The sequence below is a fragment of the Elephantulus edwardii genome, unplaced genomic scaffold (assembly GCF_000299155.1).
Source record: "Elephantulus edwardii isolate Elephantulus edwardi_28Jun2011 unplaced genomic scaffold, EleEdw1.0 scaffold00003, whole genome shotgun sequence".
NCBI classification, from domain to species: Eukaryota; Metazoa; Chordata; class Mammalia; order Macroscelidea; family Macroscelididae; genus Elephantulus; species Elephantulus edwardii.
The window spans coordinates 28,068,044-28,088,251 of NW_006399753.1; the positions used below are offsets into that span (position 1 = coordinate 28,068,044).

Sequence of the window (20,208 nt, forward strand, 5' to 3'; positions counted from 1 at the left end):
ATGGAGAAAACAGTGCAACAATGAATGAATGAAAACCCAAAATCTCTGTAAATGTTCATTAAAACTAATAAAATTTAATAATAAAAAAAATATTGTTCTATGGTTTCCACACTCTGTTGGGTCACCATTCTTTGGGATGGGAACAAATATTGATCTCTTTCAGTCAGTTGGCCAAGTGGTTGTTCTCTAGATTTCTTGGCGAAACTTAGTGAGCACATCCAGGGCAGCATCTGTTAGCTGAAATATGTCAATTGGTATACCATCTATTTCTGGGGCCTTGTTTTTTGCTATTTCCTTCAAAGCAGCCTAAACTTCTTCCTTCATCACCATAGGCTCTTGCTCATATGTTGTTTCATGAAATTCTTCTGCGTCTGTCAATTCCTTTCGATACAGTAACTCAGTATATTCTTTCCATCTTCTTTTAGTATTTCCTGCTTCATTTAATATTCTTCCTAAAGCACCCTTGATCATAGCAACTCGAGGTTTGAATTTGTTCTTCAGTTCCTTGAGTGTAAGAAATTCTGAGCGAGTTCAGCACTTATGATTTTCTGACTCCAACTCCTTGCACATTTCATTGTAGTATTTTCCTTTGTCATCCCATGCTGCCTTTTGAAATCTTCTATTCAACTCTTTAGTATCTTGAATTCTCCCCTGTGCTTTGGCTTCTCTGCTCTCCAGTGCAATTTTCAGAGTGTCTTCTGAAATCCATTTTGGTCTTGACTCTGAGAAGAACGGGAATCCCAGAACACTTGATCATGCTAATGTGAAACCTATACTTGGACCAAGAGGCTGTCATCAGAACAGAGCAAGGAAACACGTCATGGTTCAAAATTGTGAAGGGCATACACCAGGGATGTGTCCTGTCTCCATACCTTTTTAGCCTGTATGCATAACAGATTATCTGGGAGGCTGAGCTCTATGAGGAGAAGTGTGGTGTCAGGATTGATGGAAGATCTATCAACAATCTGCGTCATGCAGATGACACAACCCTGCTTGCTGAAACTGAAGAGGACCTGAAGCACTTGCTGCAGAGGGTCAAGGACTACAGTCTTCAATATGGATTGAGGCTCAGTGTCAAGAAGACAAATATTATCACCACTGGTCCAGTTGGCAGCATCAGGATGGATGGTGAAGAGATTGAGATTGTTCACAGCTTTAGTTTGCTTGGCTCCATAGTCAACACTCTCAGCACCAATAGCCAGGAAATTAAAAGACATATTGCCATGGGAAAGTCTGCTTTCAGAGACCTCTCCAAAGTGCTGAAGAGCGATGGTGTCTCTCTGGAGACTAAGATGCGCCTGATACAGGCGATGCTCTTTGCAATCACTTGTTATGCATCAGAGAGTTGGACAGTGTCTAAGGAGGATAGAAGAATTGATGTCTTTGAGCTTTGGTGTTGGAGAAGAGTATTCAGGGTACCATGGACTGCTAGGAAAACAAACAGATTCATCCTGAAAAGACTGAAACCGGGCAGCTCCCAGGAGGCAAGGGTTCTGAGGCTTCATCTATCCTACTTTGGACATGTTGTAAGGAGGGACTGGTCTTTGGAGAGGGGCATCATGCTTGATAGGGTGGAGGTACAGCGCAGGTAGGGAAGGCCCTCTATGAAGTGGATTAATTCAGTGACTGGGGTAATTGGGATGGGAGTGTCAGAGACAGTGCAATTGGCACAGGACAGAGCAGAGTTTAGGGCTGTTGTACATAGGATCACTATGAGTCGCAAGCGACTCATGTGCTGTTGAGTCACCTGTGACTCATAGCAACTCTAGGTACAGCAGCTCTGAAACATGCCCTGTCCTGAGTGAGTCTCGCTGATACTGACATAACTACTCCCATTGCTTCAGTGACTGTATTAATCCATCTCATCCAGGGTCTTCTAGTCCTGTACTGTCCCTCCAGCTTTCTGAGTATGATATTCTTCGGTCCCTCTTGTCTCAAAGTATGTTAGATGGAGCTTCAAAATCCTAGAGTCCAAATAGAAAGTTGAGTTCACCCTCTCCAAGACTTTCTTGGTCGTCCATGGTATGTTCAAGACTCTTCTCCAGCACCACAACTCAAAGGCAAAGATTCTTCTTCTGTAATCCTTAGTCATTGTCCAGCTTTCTGATGACCAGCCAGTAATTGCAACCACCATGGTCTAGATCAGGTGCATCATCTGGATCGGTCTTTTCAGTGCTCTGGAGAGGTCCCTGACAGCAGATTTTCCCAGTGCAATTCATCTTTTAATTACTGACTGTTGGTATTAAGAGTGTTGATTGTGGAGCCAAGCAAGCTGTAATTGTTAATAACCTCAATCTCTTCTCCATCTATCATGGGTCTGCCAATTGGCCCAGTGCTGAGAATCTTTGTCTTCTTGATGTGTAATTTCAATCCATACAGAAGACTACAGTCCTTCTGCAAGCTCTTCAGGTCCTCCTCAATTTCAGCAGTTGTGTCATCTGCATAATATTGATGTGTGTTCCTCCAATCCTGATGCCACATGTCTCCTCATAAAGCCCAGCTTAATGATCTGTTTTGCAGATGTTGTTGTTGTTGTTATGTGCCGTCGAGTCACCTGCGACTTGCAACCCTATGTACAACATAGATACATAGATTTAAAAAGTATGGAGATAGATAGATAGATAGATTGAAAAAGTATGGAGATAGGATGCATCCCTGATGCACTCCTTTCCTGATTTTGAACCATGCAATGTTTCCTTCCTCTGTTCCTTTGCTTCCTGGTCCAAGTACAGGTTTCACATAAACACAATCAAGTGTTCTGAAATTTCCATTTTCCTCAAGGTTAGCTACAATTTGTTGTTATCCACATAATCAAATGTCTTTGCATAGTCAATGAATCAAAGATAGACATTCCTCTGGTACTCTTTGCTTTCAGCCAAGATCTATCTGACATGTCTCTAGTGCCATGACCTCTTCTAAACCAAGCATGTATTTCCGGTATATATCTGTCAACTTAACATTCCAGTTGTTTCTGGATAATCTTCACCAAAACTTTGCTTGTGTGTGATATTAGTGATATTGTTTGATAATTTCCACATTCTGTTGGGTCACCTTTTTTTTGGATTGGAAATAAATATGTATCTCTTCCAGTCAGTTGGCCAGGTAGTTGTCCTTCAGATTCTTTGGCATAACCTGGTAAGCACATCCAGGGCAGCATCTGTTTGTTGAAATATGTCAATTATTATACCATCAATTCTTGGGGCCTTGTTTTTCACCAACTCCTTCAGAGCAGCTTGAACATCTTCCTTCATCACCATTGCCTCTTTATCATATATTATTTCATGAAATTCTTCTGTGCTAGCCAGTAGTTTTTGGTACAGTGACTTTGTACACTCCTTCCATCTTATTTTAATGCTTCCTGGATCATTCAATATTCTGCCCATAGCATCTTTAAGTTTTACAACTCGAGGTTTAAATTTGTTCTTCAGTTTCTTTAGCTTAAGAAATGCCAAGCGAGTTTTGAACCTTTTTATTTTCTAACTCTAGCTCCTTGCACATTTCCTTATAATACTTTGCTTTGTCTTTCCGAGTTATCCTTTGAAATCTTTGACTCTGCTCCTTCCCTTCTTGATTTCTTCCCTTTGTTTTGGCTTCTTGGTACCCTAGTTCAATATCTAGAATCTCTTCTGACATCCAGTGTAAAAAGTGTTATTTTTGCCAAATGGTTTTTCTCAGTTTCTTTTCACTCTGTTGAAAAGTATTTTTGATGCACCCAGGAATTTAATCTTTAGGAGGTCCAATTCATCAATTTTATCTTATCTTTTTTTTTTCTTTTCAATTTTATCTTATCTTGATTGTACATTTCTGGTTGTATTTGGTAGTCTCTTTATATTACAGACTAGGTTGTCTAACCTTGATCCCACTCATATAAAAAGTTTACAGAATTCTACAGGGCCTCAACAAGAAAAAGCCTGGTAAGTCAATTACAAAATTGCAAAAGACATGGAAAAAGTTTTCACAAAGGAAGATGGTTCGATGGCCAGCAAACACATGAAGAAATATTCAAAGTCACTGGCAATAAGAGAAATGCAAATCAAAATCATGATGAAATATCATCTGACCCCAGGAGCTTTGGCAAAGTTTAACAGGACAGCAAGTAATAAATGTTGGAGAGGAAGTGCACAGGTAGGAACTCTTACACATATTTGGCAGGATTGCAAAATGGTACAACCACTCTGGAAGGCAGTTTATCTTTCCTCAAAAAGCTGAACATAAAAATTCCATATGACTCAGCTGAACATAAAAATTCCATGTGACTCAGCTATTCCACTGCTTGAAATATATCCCGAAAAATGAAGATTTGTACAACAATGTTCCCAGCAGCATTATTCACCATCTCAAGAACATGGAAACAGGGTAAATGTCCAACCACAATTGAATGGATTGAGAAATTATAGTACATTCACATGCTAGAATATTATGCAGCATGCAGGAGCAATGCTTTTTTTAAACTACCTAACTTGGGAGGAACTGGAGAGAGTCTTACGCTAAGTGAACAAAGATAGTCCTATAAGGACAAATACTGTATAAGACCATTATTGCTGAAATAGAAAGATAACCAGTAAAACAGGTATTAGGATCCAAGGGAGTGGGGGGAGCAAAGGGGTGAGGATAAAAGGGGGGTAATCATTGGATCACACAATTTGGTGGGTGGAGGGAGGGGTAGGTAAGGAAATGCAAAAGATCCAGTGTAAAAACCAAGGTATACAAACTTTGCAAATAAGTAGACCGGCATAAAATAAAAATTTCATTTATTTTGTTAATTTATTGTTAATTTCAATGAAAATTTAGAGAGACTTTGGATTTCCATTCATTCATTGTGGCACTTTTCTCCCATCACAACCCCTCCTCCCAGTACACTACCCTCTTGGAAAAGTAAAAGAAAAATTCTTCCATTGTTTTATAATCCTTGCCCTCAGGTCCACTCAACTATGCAGCTCTGGACTCCTGTCATGACAAAAATACCTAATCACATATCCCTTTTAAACAGTTTTATCCCTCATCTGTTTCAATGCAGTATACAGCTTTTAACCCATCTTTCTCCATCTCCTCCCCCCCAACCCTGATGTCAATCCTGTTTTACAACAGTGACACCAGGCAGTATTTGTCCTTTTGTGACTGAGATGCTTCACTCAGCATAATGTCCTCCAGGGTCACCAATTTTGAATAATATTGCATGGATTCCTTGTTTTTCAATGCAGTGTGGCATTCCATTGTGTGACTATACCACAGCTTCTCTATCCATTTGTTTGTTGATTGCCACTTAGGTTGTTTCCAACTTCTTGCTTTTAGGAAAAAAGCCGCGATAAACATGAGTGTGCATATATCTACTTGGGTGGCAGTTATGGTCTCTTTGGGGTATATTCCCGGTAGTGGAATTGCTGGGTCAAATGGTATCTCTATTTGCATCTTTTTGAGAAAGTGTCTCTGTGGCACAGTCAGTTAGCACATTCAGCTGTTAACTGGAAGTTTGGTGGTTTGAGCCCACCCAGGGACAGGGTGGATATTTCAATGGTGCAACCACTGTAGAAGGAGGTATAACACTTTATTTATTTATTTTTTAAATGTTTCCTTTCTCAACCTCTTAGCAGGACAGCCTCCACTCAAGGTCATCTTATTGACAATAAGATCAGAAGATTTTGATCCATAGAAATTTCCTTAGCAGATTGCTAGGCTTTTGTTTCCAGAACATTTTAATCTGAAAGTTCTGCTGAAACCTATTCAATGTCACAGAAGCCTACAGACTCCTCTAAGAGACAAGTTGTGGTTGCACTTGAAATGCCTTAATCAGGAATAGGACTAAAGTCACCTGAATGGAAAGCAGTAATTGTATTACTGAACCACCACTACCCTTAATGTGGACTGTCGGTGCTCGATAATGTCTGATGAATGAGTAAATATATTTTGGCTAAAATAAAAACATATTATATCACCAAAATCCAAATTTACTTTTTGTATATAATTATAATTACTACTGTTATCTTAAGTATAGCTGCATTATATGTATGTACCAAGAAAAAGGTGGATGATTTTAATCTGTGGCACTCAGGCCTGATTTTAATTGGTTTGGGTCAAACATATTTCAAAGTGGCATATCGCTGTTCTGTTCACTTGCTGTACAGAGGTAACTCGTGGTGGCTGTGATGCTGAACACTGTGACACTAACATGTCAAATGTGATAATTGTTACCTTTGGTGGACAGTGTTTTGTGAAGCGCCCCAATTAAAATAAGCTTGGAAGCAGGAGTGGCATCCACTTCCGAAATAGCTTTCCTCCAGAAACTCTGTGAGCTTGGAGAAACAATAAAAGTTATGCAAGTGTTCAGGTCTTTTACTCATAGGGTCACTATGAGCTGTCTACAACTCTATGGCAATTAACAACAACAACAAAAACATGTGTGTGTGTGTGTGTGTGTATATGTGTGTAAAGATATTGGAATGGTTTTCCTTCTCTATAAAGGAAAACTTTATATTAAGTTTTCCATCTCTGGTACTTGTGTTGGTTTGTGTGTGATAGGTAGTTATTAATTGAAAGTCCACACCCCTCTAGCTCTTTGAATCCACCAGTTGCAGTGAGGAAGATAAACAATAGCCTTCTGTGTCATATATAGCGTTAGAAACCCAAAGGAGTGTAAATTATGACTTGGTTTCAACTTGGCATTAAGTACTCTATGAAGCTGTTTAAGAAAAGTAGTTTAAGCAGAAGACAAATAAAAGTCTTTTCCTGTGTTACTTAAATGACAAAATTCCTTGGGCATAAAAATGCTGTGGCTGAGGCATCTGACCTCTGACTTCTCCAGGTGAATGGAGAAAATGATCATTAGCATCAATCCAAGGTTCATTCCTATAAGACAGTCAAATTTACCTTCTCTATCCAACATTTTACCAGTACTAACATTATCCATCCCTCCCACAACACTCTTTAGTTCTCTTTTAGGTTCCATAATTCATTGCAATGGCCACACAAATGCACAGCTAATACACTTTTGAGGTTTGTTAGAGAAGTATCAGGTTATTCTTCAGGATTATAAACAACTCCAAATGTAATTCTTAGATCTGTCAGAATAGCTTTTGGGATATGTCCACAGGCAAGCTTCTACCTGATCCTTTGCATCTTGACCCTTGACTCCTTAACGCTTAAGACCTTCTTGGGCCAGCCTGGACTTTTCTGTCATCAGAGAAGTGTAATAAAACTCTTTAGCTCAACCATTAAGTATCTAGAAGAATCCCATTCTACTAGCAAGACTCCTGCCTGTAGGCACTAAGCTTTTTCATTCGCTGGATTGATATTGTTTTCTGATGGTCTTCTGATTTTTCTGTCATCATTTCTCTGCCACTGCTTCTTGCTGTCTCTTATCATATCTGGTGTTATTCTTCTTTCTGTATCCTGGGTAGAAAAGGTTCTCAGAGCAGAAATTCCAAGTCCAAAGCATACACTCCACTCTTAGCTCTTGATAGTTTTGCCCTGTCTTGCCTCTGAGATGACTTATTTTAAGTCTAGTAGAATGATAAAACTAACCAATCCCTTTCTAGGACTCTATGTACTTTGTATGTTTCTACCTTCACACAGGTGTCACATGTCCTTTTCTTTTACATAATTAGCAAGCTAACAAACATGCTCAATGAGCAATAAGCATCTCATTCACACAGTTAAACCTCTTACTTTAGTGGAAGTTACAAAAACAATGGTTCAAAACTCAAACTCATTGCTATGGAATCAGAACTAATTAATTCACAGTTGATCCTCTAGGGTGTTTACGTAGACATAAATCACACTAGAAGAGGTTGCCCATCTTTTTCCCGAAGAGCTGCTGATGGACACAAGTCATCAGAGAAGTGCCTCGTTCGGATTAGCAGCACAACTCTCTACAAACTATTATGCTGCCAGAGCTTCTTTAAACTACGGCTAGGAAGGCCATATTAAATAACTCACTGCATCACGGCAGGGATCTCCAAACAATAAAAATACAACTTGTCCAAAATAATTTTAAGAAAGAAAGCCTTAACTATAAGAAGCAAAGGGAGTTTTGGTGCCTTCTTGTTGCTGTTGTGTACTGTTGAGTCGGGACCCACTCATAGCTGTCACTCCAGTGGGGTTTTTATAGGCAATAAATCACACAGAGGTTGATTATACATCTTTCTGCTTTGGAGGTGCTAGCAGATTAGTGGTAAGTCATTGTGCTGCCAAGCCAAAGGTGCATGACTAGACTCTACTGATGCTTCAGGAAAGATAAGACAGTCTCCTCTTGTGCAATTTACTGCCTCTGAAACTCTGCTGGACAGTCAGTTAGGAGTTGGCTCCAACTTGATGCTATGTAACAACAATGTTAGAAATAAAATTAAATAGCCTCTTGTATGTGCTAATAGGCCCAGGTTTTATCCCTTATAGAAATCATACACCCACTTATAATTTGGAGAATTTAATTCTGGACACAGCTCTAATACACGTGAAATTCAGGGTTGAAAAAGTGAGGGTATTCATCTTCTTTATACTTCTTATCTGTTTGTGAAATGTTGAGATATATTAAGTAATGATGGTGTAAATGACTGATGAGCTTGGCTATTAGCTTAAAGTTTGGTGGTATAAGTCTACCTAGAGATATGTCATGCACAAGTTTAAACTGAAGCTGAAAAAAACTACCCCACAGAGCCAAAATATGACGTTGAGTCTGTTCCATTGAATTTAAGAATTATCTCAAGAACAAGTTTGAGGCTTTGAACACCAATGATAGAGGACCAGAGGAACTGTAGGAGGATATAAAAGATATCACCCATGAAGATAGAAAATGTCATTATGAAGAAGGAGGAAGAAGAAAAAACCAAAATGGATGGTAGAAGAGACTATGAAAAGTGCACTAGAGTGTTGAGAAGCCAAAACAAAAGGAAGAGATGTCTAAATAAAAGAGCTGAACAGATTTCAAAGGGCAGCTCAAGAAGATAAAGCAAAATATTATCATAAAATGTGCAAAGAGCTGAAGTCAGAAAATAAAAAGGGAAGAACTCGTTTAGGATTTCTCAAGCCAAAAGAATTGAAAAACAAATTCAAACTTCTAGTTGCAATATTGGAAGATGTTATGAGAACAATCCTGAATGGTCCAGGAAGCCTCAAAATATAACGCAAGGAATACATGGAATCACTGTAACATAAATAATTGCTTGATAAGGAAAAATTTCAGGAAGTACTACAAGAGCCAATGGTGATGAAAGATGAAGTTCAAGCAGTGTTAAAGGTGTCGACAAAAAATAAGTCCCCAGGAATCGATGGAAAACCAATTGACATGTTTGAACTAACAGATGCAGCCCTGGAAATGCTCACCAGTTATTGCCAAAAAATTTGGAAAACAGCTAAATTTCTAACTAACTGGAAAGGATCCGTATTTGTCCCTATTCCCAAGAATGGTAATTCAACAGAATTTGGAAACTATTGAACAATATCATTCATAATATCTCATGCAAACAAAATGTTGAAGATCATTCAAAAGTGGCTGGAATAGTACATTGTTAGGAAACTACCAGAAGCTGGTTTTAGGGCCTCAGACCAGGGGTATCATTGCTGATATCAGGTGGGTCCTGAATAAAAGCAAAGAATTCCAGAAGAATGTATATTTGTGTTTTATTGTTTAAGCAAAGGTATAATGTTGGGCTGTGTGATCATAACAAATTGTGGCTCATATCAAGAAGAATGGGAATTGCAGAACACTTAATTGTGATCGTGCACAATCTATACCTAGACAAAGAAGCTGTTATGTGAACACAGTAAGGGAACACTGCATGGTTTAAGATCAGGAAGGGTAGGTGTCAGAGTTGTATCCTTTCTCCATACTTATTCAATCTGTATGCTGAGCAAATAATTTGTGAAGCTGAACTCTATGAAGAAGAATATGGCATAAGGATTGGAAAACGGCCCATCAACACCCTGCATTATGTTGATGACACATCTATGCTTGCTGAAAAGGAGGGGGATATACAATGCTTAGTGTGGAACTAACTATCAAGGACTACAGCCTTCAGTATGGATTACATCTCAACGTTAAGAAGACAAAGTTCTCACCACAGGCCTAACAGTCAATATTACGATGGATGGAGAAAAGACTGAAGCTGTCAAGGATTTCCTCTTGCTTGGATCCACAATCAACACCCTTGGTGCTAGCAGTCAGGAAATCAAGTAATGTATTGCCTTAGGCAACTGTAGAGTCAGAGACCTCTCAAAAATGTTGAAGAGCAATAATGTCACTCTGAAGACTAAGGTGTGTCTAATTCAGGTCATAGTTTTCTCAATCACCTGCTGTGCATTAGAGAGCTGGACAATGAATAGGATGACAGAATAAATAATCCCTTTGAGTTGTGTGTGGTGCTGGAGAAGGATTCTGAAAATCCTATAGACTGCCAAACAAACAAGCAAATATGTCCTGGAAAAGATGGGGCCAGAATGCTGCTTAGAGGCAAGGATGATGAAGCTTCATCGTTCATACTTTGGGCATGTAGCTAGTCAAGGATATACCTTGGGAAAGGACATCATACTTGGAAAGATGGGAGGTCAGCAAAGGAGCAGGAGACCCCTGATGGATGGATTGACACTGTGACTTCAGAAATGGGCTCTAGTGTCTCCGAGATGGTGAGGATGGTGGAAAGAGCAGGTGTCAGGTTGGCTGTTTATAGGGTCACCATGAATTGTACTCAACTTGGCAGCACTTAACAACTACAACAAAGACATGGTGAAAGAAAAGCTCAGTGAACTACTTCTGAAAAACCAGCTATTGAAAACCTATGGAAAACAGTTCTATTCAGAATTACAAGGGCCAAATTGAATGCAACTCGCCAGAATCGCTTTATGTTCCTATAGTCTATGGTTTACATTTCAAAGCATCTTATTGTTGTTGTTATGTGCCATCAAGTAGTTTGCAACTCATAGCAACCCTCTGTACAAGAGCTCTAAAACCACTCTTCTATTCTGTGCCAACCTAGCCATCTCAAATGCTCTTATTTGCACTGCTCCAGTCAGAGTTGATCCATCTCATCCAAGGTCTTCCTCTCCTTCGCCGCCCCTCCACTCTGCCAAACATGATGTCCCTCTCCAAGGACCAGTCCCTCCTTGCAACATGCCCAAAGTGTGTCAGATGAAGCTTCAGAATCCTTGACTCCAATGAGCATTCCGGCTTTACGTTCTTCAGGACAAACCTGTTTGTTCTCCCAGCAGTCCATGGTATATTCAACACTCTTCTCCAGCACCACAGCTCAAAGGCATCAATTCTCTTTCTATCAACCCTATTCACTGTCCAACTTTCTGATGCATAGCACATAATTGCGAAGACTATAGCCCAGATCAGGTGCACCTTAGTCTCCAGTTTGACATTGTTACTCTTTGGTACTCTTGAGAGGTCCCTCACAGCCAACTTTCCCAATGCAATCCATCTCTTGATTTTCTGGCTGCTGTTACCAAGAGTGTTGATTGTGTAGCCAAGCAAACTAAAACTGTTGACTATCTCAACCTCTTCACCATCCAGACTGATGCTGCCAATTGGCCCAGTGGTGAGAATCTTTGTTTTCTTGATGTTGAGCTTCAATCCGTCTAAGAGGCTGCAGTCCTTGACCTTCTGCAGTAAGCACTTCAGGTCCTCCTCAGTTTCAGCAAGCAGGGTTGTGTCATCTGCATAATGCAGGTTGTTGATGACTCTTCCACCAATCCTGATGCCATATTCCTCTTCATACAGCCCAGCATCTCGGTTAATCTGTTCTGCATACAGATTGAAAAGGTATGGAGACAGAATACATCCCTGACTGACCCTCTTCTTGATTTTGAACCATGTAGTGTCTCCTTGCTCTGTTCTGACTGCCTCTTGGTCTAAGTACAGGTTTTGCATTAGCACAATCAAATGTTCTGGGATTCCCATTCTTCTCAGAGTCAGCCACAGCTTGTTGTGATCCACACAGTCAAAAGCCTTTGCATAGTCAATGAAGCACAGATAGACATTCTGGAATTCTTTACTTTCTGCCAAGATCCATCCAACATTAGCTATAATATCCCTAGTACCACAACCTCTTCTAAATTCTGCCTGCTCATTGTGCTGATGTACAGATCAGATTTGATTGATTTTTTATAAGAAGATAAAAAATCCTAATATATATATACATTGACTGAGTTCCAACTCAGAGCATTCATGCAAGGAAGAGTAGAACTGCCCTTTAAGGCTCAAAGGCTGTAACAGAAGATGACTGTTAAATATGACATGAAAAAGAAAAGCCCAACCATTGACAATATTTGCTGTTTGCAAGATAAGGGTGGCAACTATTTTTTTATCCATCTCCTTGAGGCTTTTCCTCTTTTTTGCTGAACTTTTGCTTTAGCAAGCATTATGTCCATATTCATTATCTAGTGCTCCTGTAACAGAGAGATCACAAATGGATGGTTTTAGCAAACAGAAATGTATTCTTTTACAATTTAAGTAGTAGAAGTATAAATTCAGGCTGCTGGCTCTATGAGAAGGACCCCTCTCTGCATTAGGTCTGAAAGAAGACCCCTTCAGCATCCACAGACCCAGCATTCCTTGGAAATATCCACATGTCTTGTTCTTCCCCTATGTTAAGGAGCTTCCCAGTGCACGGACTTGGATTTCAAAAAACATGCTCCACTCCTGGCAGTTCTTTCTTGGTGATACTGAAGTCTCTGTTTAATTTTCTCTCCTTTCGCCCCTTACATGATAAAAGATATTATGAGTCATACTACATGGAAATTTCCCTCATACAAAATTGTGGTGAGATTAAGGGTGCTGTATTCCCACTCTTATCCTCTTAGAACTGTCTGATTTATTAGATTATGGAGAAATATTACATAACTTCCACATTGCATCGTTACGTACCTCTTGTGTGGAAACAGCTCAATCCATGACAATGTCCCTTTCCAGAAAGTATTCCTTCCTGGTAATATGTCCAAAGTGTGTGAGACAAAGTTTTACCATTCTCAGTTCTAAGGAATATTCTGTCTCCATCTCCTCCAAGACAAATATATTGATTCTTTTGGCAGTCCATTGTTTTAGTGTGCCACTGAGTGGAGACCAATTCATAGCAGACCCTCCAGCAAGTTTTCTGAGGAAGTATATCACACAGGAGATTACTCATGTTTCTACTGTGGAGCAGTTGGTAGATTTGAACCTTGTGCCTTAGTATTGACAGTGAAATTCCTTACTATTAAGCCACCAGAGTTCCCTCTGTCAGTCTATAATTTATTACATTCTTCATTGATGCCATAATTGAAAATTGTTATTTTTTTGCTTACCTCTCCCTTTTTTCCACACCTTAGTGTTTAGACTGACATTTTAATTTTTAGTTTTTCCCAACACTTACTTTTTTTTATTTCTTGACTGCATTTCCATAACTCTTGATTGTGAATTCAAGTAAATTGGTATCATTGACAACTTCAATCTTTTTCTCCATTTATCGTGATGCTGCCTATTGATCCAGTGATGAGTATTTTTGTTTTCTGAATGTTGCATTTTAATGAATATTGAAGGCTGAAGTCGTTGATATTTTTCAATAAGTGCTTGTTATTCTCTTTGCTCAAAAATGAGCTAATTATGGCTAATACTGAGAAGAATGGGAGTTTCAGAACTCTTAATAGTGCTCATGTGAAATCTAGATCAAAAAGCTGTAGTTTGAACAGAAGAAGAGACCAATTTATGGCCTAAAATTAAGCCACCAGAGGAAGCAGTTATAAGACTTCCTTATGCTATTGTTGTTGTTATGTGCTGTCAAGTCACCTGCGACACATAGCTACACTATGTACAATAGCCCTAAACCCTGCTCTAGCCCTTGTCAATCTTATTGTCTCTGGGTAATCCCCCATTACCCCAGTGACTGAATCAATCCATCTCATCAAGGGTCTTCCTCTTCTGCACTGTCCCTCCATCCTCCCAACCATGATGTCCCTCTTCAAGGACTGATCCCACCTTGCAACATGTCTAAAGTATGCCTGAAGAAGCTTCAGAATCCTTGCCTCCAAGGAGCAGCCTGGCATCACTGTCTCCAGGATGAACTTGTTTGTTCTCCTATCAGCCCATGGTATATTCAATACTCTTCTCCAGCACCAAAGCTCAAAGGCATCAACTCTCCTTCTATCATCCCTAATCATATGTGTGATTATTACCAGAGGTCTTTCTGATATGTGTATGGTTATTATCTCTTTATTGACAGAGTTATAATTCAGAGCAGGTCTTGAAATAGTCCTTTTCCTAATGAATTCAACACTATTCCTCCTCAATGTGTTATTCCTGTCATAGTAGATACTAGTATTATCTAATTCAAGATCTGGTGATCTGTCAATTTGAGCTCACCAATGCCTATGATGTAGGTCTTTATGCATTCCATTTTCTTTTTAACAACTTCTGATTTCCCTTGGTTCATACTTTGTACATTCAAAGTACAAATGATTCAACGTACAATGTACAGTGAACTAATGATTCATGGATGCTTGTCTCAATATCTCCTCATTTTGAGTTTTACCACATCATTAAAGCAGGGTCTAGTTTGAGGAAGCAGCTCTTCCCTTGTTCTAATTTGTATGCCTTCCAATCTGAGCGGCTCATCTTCTGCCATTTTATCTGACAATGTTTTACAGCTGTTCACAGAGTTTTTAAGGGCCTTGATGGCAGAAAATGTGCTGAAGGACACAAAATAGAATTTTGTACAATTATTCTTTGTAAAAAAATCTTATAAAAACATAAAGATAACTGAGCCGTAGATGGAGTTGTTAATAGAAAGTATGGACTTATTCAGCTGTATTTGGGATACATTGATCTGAGGCTTCTAATAGTATGTTATTAATTTAAGCACATAGAATAATAAAAATAAACATATTCAATACCCTTCTCCAATACCACCATTCAAAAGCATAAATTCTGATTTGGTCTTCCTTATTCATTTTACAACTTACAAATGCATAGGAAACAATTGAAAATAGCAATCCTTAGGTCTGATGCACCTTAGTATTTATTTATTTATTTTTTTAAAAATTGTATGTTCAAGACTCTTCTCCAGCACCACAACTCAAAGTCATCTATTCTTCCTCTACACCCTTGTTCATTCATTGTACAACTCCCTGATGCATAGAAAATAATTGCAAAAACCATGGCCTGGATCAGGCACATATGAATCTATAGACTGACATAATTGTTTTTTTAGCACTTTGGAGAGGTCCCTGACAGCAGGTTTACCCAGTAAAATTTGTCTTTGGAATTCCTGCCTGGTGGTGCCGAGTGTTGGAACCCAGCATGTGGAAATTAAGAGCAACCTCAATCTCTTCTCCATATACCAACCATGATGCTGTCAGTTGGCCCAGTGGTAAGACACTTCATTTTCTTGATGTCGAGTGTCAATCTTTATTGCAAGTATCAAAGGTGAAATCTACTCCTCCAACAAGCTAATTAAATAATTGAGGCAAGTTTCTATGTATTTTCACATTTTAACTAGAAGTTGAAGAATCTCCTCTTAAATTGAAGAGTGAGAGAATAATTTTTGAATTTGAATTTCACTTTAGAAGATCATATGGAAAATGAATTAACACCTTTTTGAAATGATGATTTGACCCTGGGTTCTTCAGAAGAGTCATCAGTTTCAAAAAGTGGAAAAGAAAACTAGAGGATAAAAATGTTCTACAGAACAATTTTACTTGCATGCAGATTGCTTTGTGGATCATAAATCATTAGGAAATACAATTCTCTCAAGATAGAAATAGTACACTCATTGCAGCTAATAGTTCAAAGAACTTGAAGTCAAATAAGAACTAGTCCTGTTAGTTTCCAAATAGCATTCAATGAAAATTTAAAGAAACAATTAGAAAACAAATGTTGTAGAAACTTTATTGGATCTCCAACATATTCATGTATTAACAGAGAAAAACATCGTATTGGGAAAGAACTTCTTTGAAGAGGATACAGTTTTAAAAACCCTTTCTGTTCACACTGATCTGATTGCAGGTGTATATAATGGGGGTTTAAAAATCTGGGACTGTACCTATGATTGAAGTAGATCTTGCTAGGAAAAGGTGTTGAATCTTGGCTTTGGATGAGGTTTATTAGGTATACTTGTGTTAAGGAAGGGCCAAAGAAATTCCTTTTCAAGATTAAAATAATTTGGTGATTGATGAAGTAATCTTACCTAATATAGTGGATAACTCCACTTTAGAAGAAGAAAATTCTATAAGGGAACCAGCTGTGAAAGAATACAGGAAATAAAAATTAGAATAACAACTCTTTAAATGCCCATTCTTTTCTAGCAAGTGGTCTGAGTTTTGTGAATTTGTACTAAGCATCAAAAAACCTTTTGTAAAATAAGATCTATGCTCACCTTAGAAACCAGTTACAACCCAGATTATTATAGCAGTTTTCACCAAACATTCCTCAGGCTTTTAGATGAAAATGGGCAGGTGATTTTGGCCAGTGAAGTACATTTTGTCGGTGTAGGTGGAGGTGCTCATTTCTTTCAGAAGTTTGCAAAGGAAAATACATATTTGAAACCAGAACACTTAAAATAGTTGATGTAAGGGTAAAGAAGATCGCAAATGAACTAATCGTTAAACACCCATAAAATGTCCACTAGTATGCTATGTGAAATAAATTGACTTGTTCTTTTTGTTGTTTTTAATGTGCCGTCCGGTTATCCGTGACTCACAGCAACCCTATAGCTCAGAACCTTGCCACATCCTGAGCCTATCTCATTATTTCTGACACATTTATCCCTATTGCCAATCCACCTCATCTGAGGTCTTCCTCTCCTGCATTGTTCTTTTTTTTGGGGGGGGGGTGTTTCCATTCATTCATTGTTGCACTATTTTCTCTACCCTCCTCCCAGTTTGTTCTTGTCCAAATGCCACAGTGCTTGTCAAAGCCAGTTCTGATTAATCTTCTTTGTCAGTGTGTCCTTTGCCATTCCCTATCACTCCTCCCTGAGAGAGACTTCACCCTGAGTCATAAGGAAAAGGGGATGGCGTATTCTCTTAGCTACTTCCTGCTGAAAAGGGACGCTGTGGGTTTCAGGGTGAAGATCTTCTCTCACTACTCTAAAGGGCCCCTTTGGCAGTAGGAAACACATAGACTATTATGGAGATTGATTTTGGAATTTAGATGCACTCTTATTGATTGTGCTTGGCCGTACATGTTCATATCCTTGAAGATGTATCATGGGGGTGTTGCAACCTAGAAGACACAAATTTAACTAGCAAGTTATAAGTACATGAGTCAAAAATTATGGAAAAGTAAAAGAAAAGATTCTTTCATTGTTTTACAAACCCTCCCCCAGATCCCCTCCACCATGTAGCCCTCGTTCTAGACTCCTGTGATGACAGAAATACCTAGTTATATATCTCTTTTAAACAGTTTTCTCCCTCCTCTGTTTCAGTGCAGTATACATTATTGAACCCATCTTACTCAGTCTCTCCCCAGCCCCAAGGACAGTCCCATTCTACAACAGTGGCATCATGTAATATTTGTCCTTTGTGACTGGGATATTTCACTCAGCATAATGTTCTCCAGAGTCAACCATTTTGAATAATATTGCATGAGTTCCTTGTTTTTTAATCCTGCATTGTTCTTATACCCTTCCAGGTATGATATCCTTCTCCAAGGAGTGGTCTCTCCTGGCAACGTGTGCAAAGCATATCAAAATCCTTGCCTTTAAGGAGCAACTTGGTTTCACCCTCCCCATAACAGGCCTGTTTGTCTTCTTGGTGGTCCATGGTATGGCCAAGGCTCTTCTCCATCACCACAAATCAAATGTCTTGATTCTTCTGTCATTCTTAGTCATTACCCAGCTCCATAGCAAGTAATACTGAGGACTACAGCCTAGATTAGATACATCTTAGTCTCCAGACTGACATCATTGCTCTTTGGCACTCTGGAGAGGTCCCTCACAGCAGATTTTTTCCTAAAGCTATTCATCTTTTGATTTCCTGACTGCTAGTGCCTAAAATGTTGATTATGGAAACAATCTAAAACTATTAACAATTTCAGTCTCTTCATCTATTATGGTGCTGCCAATTGGCCCAGCGGTGACAATCTTTAGTTTTTGATGTTGAGATTTAATCCATAGTAAAGACTACAGTCCTTGACCTTCTTCAACAAATTCTTCAAGTCTTCCTCATTGTAAACAAGGAAGGTTGTGTCTTCATAATGCAGGTTATTGACGAGTCTTCCTCCAATCTTGATGTTACATTTCTCTTCATTAAAAAGTAATAATAATTCAGATCTCTCTCTGTTTCATAGATATTGACCTTGAAGTTTGAAAGGTTACAATGAGGACTACTAGCTCAAGAACTCTTAAAGAAGAATCCACTAAAATATCTTTAATTCAACCAGGACTTTGCACCTTATATTTTTAAAGGGTTTTTTTAAATAAATAAAAACAAAATAATAGATACTTCATTTTCTTCATGACTTTTTTTAAGTCTTTGATATTCAATAGAGTAATAACTCACTTTGCTTTTGATGTCTGATGTAACTGCATACTGACTCTTTGAGCATGCTGTGATAGATAATTTGCATATCAACCTAAATAGCATCAAAGGTTGCAAAGCACTTTGAATGTTCTACAGGCCATTTATCAGGTATAGCAGGACTGCTTTTGGTTTTGACACCTCTGCGGAGCCACTTAAAATGTAATTGGGTTAGCTAAAAAACCATAATAGTGGTATTGATTCTACCAGGGTGTTTACAATAGGACAGAGCAAAGCAGACTAACTACATTTTACATGAATTTTCTTTCCCAATCCTATCAAGTTTGGCTCAATGTGTTAAGCCAGTGGGGACAAGGACATCACAAGCAGACTTTACAAGTCTATTTTGCATTAGCAGGAGGTGATCTAATAGGACATTTCCATCTCTTCCACTCTAAATAAAAACATTTGCATTAGCAACATTATACATGCAGATTCCCAAACAAATTCCATTTAAAGCTTTCTCATAATCAGAGGTGTTGTGGTAGTAAATACAACCATATCTTTTAAACACTCTACAAATATACCTTAAATACGATGTTTAGAATATTGTCTCTTTTTCTAGTTCAACCTAATCTACATCACTGACACTCTGTTCCCCTGATGAAAATTCTTCTTCCTGGGAGTCACATTAAAACAGCTAACATTTAGTCTTAAGGCAATTACATAAAAATCTTTACTTCTAAAAACCATTCTTATGCAATGCCCCGCTGCTGAGACTAAACAACATTTTCTCCAATGTTTCATTTTACTAATATGAAATTTTCATTGTGTTCCAGTATTCCAAGCATGCTGTTATTGTTGTGTGCCATCTGGTCAATTTGGATTTATAACAGCCCTATAGGACAAAGTGAGCTCTGAAAATGTAGACAGTGCTAAACCAAAGATAATGTGTCATTAGCTATTCTAAGCCATCAGTGTCTCCTTGGAATAAGAGAGGCACTCCTCTTACTGTGATTTACAGCATTGAAAAACCAACAAAGAGTTGCTGTGAGTTGGAACTGACTTGACAGCAGTGAGTTTGAGTCCAGAGAACAAAGCAGAACTGCCTTGTAGGGCTTCTTAGGCTTTAATCTTTTTAGGTTATGTGCTAGGGAACTCTTTTAGACTAGTGGTAAGAAGCTGCGCTGTCATCTCAAAGGTACGTGGTTCAAATCCACCAACTCTTCCACAGGGAGAAGGATGGAAAATATCCCATATGATTTACTGTCTCTGAATGCCTGCTGGAGGTTCAGCTGGGAGTCAGTTCTGGCATACAACAGCAATACATTATTTGTTTGAATGTTAAATGCAAGGTTGGCAGTTCAAATACAACACTTGCTCTTAAAGAGAAAAACAAGACTCTACTCATGTTATGATTTACAACTTCAGAAATCCAAAGGATGATCACTACTTGATGGCAATAGATTTGTACTTTACAAGAGCAGATTTTCAAGTCTCTTCTCTTACAAAGTTACTGGTCAGTTCAAACCACACATCTATCAGTTAACAGGCAAGGACTTAACTACTATAAAAACAGGGCTCTCTTCAGTCAAGACCACAGCCTAAATCATAACTCTTTAGCAAAGGTTTTGACTCTTTGTCCTCTTAATTAAATAGACTGGTATATTATTGTTGTTGTTATGTGCCGTCGAGTTGTTTTTAACTCATAGCGACCCTATGCACAACAGCCCTAAACCCTGCTCTATCCTGCGCCAACCGCACCGCCTCTGACACACCCATCCTGAT

At 38.7% G+C, this 20,208-nt stretch overlaps 1 pseudogene; it reads left to right on the plus strand.

The window, feature by feature from the left end:
• Positions 1 to 16,577, plus strand: part of LOC102848437 — a 25,287-nt pseudogene extending 8,710 nt beyond the window's left edge.
• Positions 16,578 to 20,208: the final 3,631 nt, after the last annotated feature.